The following is a 3,792-nucleotide window of genomic DNA, read 5'->3' as shown; positions in this document are numbered from 1 at the left end:
CTGTGTGTTTTTGATGGTAGCTTCTCACTTCCGGAAAAGCAGGACGCTATGTGACTCAATGTGATTATTAAACCATAAAAAGCTGCTATTTCATTAAATAAATATGTAGTCTGTATGTGCCTCGCACTACAAAGTGAATTAGCGTTCTGCTCGCTGTCATCTGCTACAAACAGAGCATGTGATTCTCATGATAGTGTTTTCTGTGTATGAGCCAAGGAGCTCTAAAAGGTATGAGCACTTTGTGTCTTTATGTCTGCACAACACCGGCTTCACACATTCACAAGCACTCTCATTTGAAGCACGCAGCACATGCAAACTATATATTTATCTCATTCAATCGCAGCTTTTGCAGTTAAATATTCTCAATAGACCATAACGTGGTTTAAATTTGTGCACTGAATGTTTACGTAAGCTCTTATGAAAATCGAGAGTTCATGGCAAATTTGCCGCAAACTTGCCACTGATAATTTTCACATGCAAATGTGCGGCAAATTGTGCATTGTTGCCAAAGGTTTGCCGGAGGTTCACCACAAAGAGCTGCAAACTTCTGCCAACATTTGGGCCGAATCAAAAGCTCATTTGCATGTGAAAATAAAAAGCTGCAAATTTGCGGCAAGTTTGCAGCTACTTTAGATTTTTTGTAAGGTATTCGTATATCAGATGGTCTCGGTTTTTGTATCAGAGCATTTTTACGAGCACGAGTACAAGCAGAGCGTGGTATCGGACGTGACGCCAGTGTCGGTATCAGGACATCCCTTCTAATTAAAATGGATACATTTAATGTATGCAGTGTTTTTATGCTTATTGGAGTATCGCATTGTTAGCTTAGCGCATGCTAATCTCAAACTCTGTTTGAAACAATTGAGAGTTGAGTCCTGTGCATAGTTTTTCATTAGGTAGAGCATTACAATTCAGTCACTTATAAGGTTCCATTTTGGGTTGAAAGAGCCTTAGCAGGCAGCTTATGGTTTTGGAACAGAGCCACAATGTAAAAAAATTTTCTTGTACTTTAAAAAATCCTTCTCTCACATAAATATAAACATTCACAGCCTTATCTAATACTTAGCTCTGCCACATGAAACAACGAATCATCATGAATATTTAACTGCTGCTTCTTTTCCCCAGTGCCCATACTCGGTTTGAATGAGATTACTGTATTTTGTGTAGATGTCTCAGTGTGTTGTGATAAATATACGCCTCAGCTTCCTGAACAGAGTAAAAAGACAAATCTGCTGTGTCACAGTGCCATTGTTGGTCTAAAAAAACAACCTCTTTGAGCTAATTATGGTGTCATTTGCAGGACACAATCACCAGCAAACCAGTAATTCAGCATGTGAGCAACTCCAATTTAAAGAAATAGTTCAATCAAGAATGAAAAAAAACTGTCATCTTTTTCTCACCATCATGTCATTCTTAACCCAACTCACCCTCTTTCATTCCATGGAACACAAATAGTGGATTTTTGACAGTAATATTCCTTTAAATGCAAACATCCTCTATCTTACTTTCATTGTATCTTCTCTCTCGTACTAAACACAACTTTAATGTGGCATTGCTGTTTCTTTGACTCTTTATTTATTCTGTCTGAGCTAGGATAAGGAGCTCTGTTTATTTCCTGATAACAAGAGAAGAAAACCGTTGTATTCAAAGGATTAGAATAATTCAGACCAAATACCCCGTTATATCTTTCTCGCTTTGGCGGTGTTTTGAATATGCTGGCCAGGCAAGAAGGGAATTTTTGTACATTCAATAACCTCATCCTGTCTAAACAGTTTGTAACGTTTTTTATATATATATATATATATATATATATATATATATATATATATATATATATATATATATATATATTTTTTTTTTTTTTTTTTTTTTTTTATCAAGTATGCGAACACATTGAGGAATTTTAATGGCAAACTTCTTGTCAACATTTAAATTCTGTTTTAGTACGTTTCAATTCTGTCAGTCTATAAAGCATTTCCCACCACGACTTGTTTAATTTGATGTGGTAAATCCACAAAATATATGACTTTCTGTTCTCAGCTCGTAATACAAAAGGACAGGGGACAGGCACAGTAATTCACATGGGGGTGTAGAGCTAACACCACTCCACAGAATTGCCTTTTGTTCAGCGTCTGGATGGTAGCTAGGAACAACCTTAGAACGATTCTACCTCGAACTCCACAAAAACTCTTTCTTTTTGTGGCTACCCATAAAGAAATACAATTAAGAAAGTTTTCTTATAATTTTCTTTTTAGAATTCCCCTTTTAAATGGAATTTTAAGTTTCAAAGAAGCATTTTCAAATAAACACAACAATCCAAGACAATCCATAAACAACCTTTTTTTAACCTCAGCTTGCTACAATTTTCTCGTATCGGTTCTCAGGACTTTTCAATGGTTTATGTGCGTGGATGGAGGTTGGAGGGTCAGTCTCTTATAGATAAAAGAGTATGAGCCATTTTAGCTGTACTGGAATTGTTTTATATAAGAGATGTGAGGAAGATAAAATCCCTGTGAGTCGAGTAACGATGATATGCCAACATGAAATAGTTTCACAGTGATAAATTTACATGTAAAATGCCTATTAGTCACCCACTACTATCAATATCAGTCAGTCATGAATGTGTTTCTGTGTGATTGCTGTGTGCCAGTTTATCTTATATTAGCTAATTCTTTACCCCCTCTTTATTATTAGATTTTTGTTAAGAAAATTATGCTTCATTAAAAACAATGTTATATACTGATGAGCCAAAACAGTATGACCACTCACAGGTGAAGCGAATAATGTTGATCATCTCCTAACAAGGCCACATCTCAAAGTCTGGGTGAATTAGATGGTAAGCAAACAATCAGTTCTCGTAGTCAACGTGATGAATGCAGGAGAAATGGGCAGGAGTAAAGACCTGAGCGACTTCGACAAGGGCCAAATTGTTATGGCCAGACGACTGGGTCAGAGCATCTCTGAAACGGCAAGGCTTGTGGAGTGCTCCCGTTCAGCAGTGGTGAGCACCTACCGACAGTGGTCCGAGGGGGGACAAATGACAGGGAATTGGGCGCTCAAGGCTCATCGATGCGCGAGGGCAACAAAGGCTGTCCCGTCTGGTCCAAACCGACAGAAGGTCTAATGTAGCACAAGTCACAGAAAATTTTAATGATTGTTACTGAAGGAATGTGTCACAATACACAGTGCATCTTACCCTGCTGCGTATTTGGTTGTGTAGCCACAGACTGGTCAGAGTGCCCATGATGACCCCTGTCCACCGTCAAACGTGCCTACAATGGGCACGCGAGTGTCAGAACTGGACCTGGGAGCAGTGGAAGAAGGTCACCTGGTCCGATGAGTCCCGTTTTCTGTTACATCACGTGGACGGCCGTGTACGTGTGTGCTGTTTACCTGGGGAAGTGATGCCACCAGGATGCACTGTAGGAAGATGACAGAGAGTGTGATGCTCTGGGCAATATTCTGCTGTTATACCCTGGGTATTCATTCATGTGTATGCCAATTTGACACATGCCACCTACCTAAACATCATTGCAGACCAGGTACACCCCTTCATGGCAATGGTATTCCATGATGGCAGTGGCCTCTTTCAGCAGGATAATACATCCTGCCCCAATGCACACATTGTTCGGGAATGGTTTGAGGAACATAATGAAGAGTTCAAGGTGTTGCCCTGACCTCCAAATTCCCCAGATCTCAATCCAATTGAGCATCTGTGGTATGTACTGGACCAACTAGTCTGATCCCAGCGGCTTCACCTCGCAACTTATAGGACTTAAAGGATCTGCTGCT

This window comes from Myxocyprinus asiaticus, chromosome 14 (genome assembly GCF_019703515.2).
Source record: "Myxocyprinus asiaticus isolate MX2 ecotype Aquarium Trade chromosome 14, UBuf_Myxa_2, whole genome shotgun sequence".
NCBI lineage: Eukaryota > Metazoa > Chordata > Actinopteri > Cypriniformes > Catostomidae > Myxocyprinus > Myxocyprinus asiaticus.
This window is presented reverse-complemented; position numbering follows the sequence as displayed.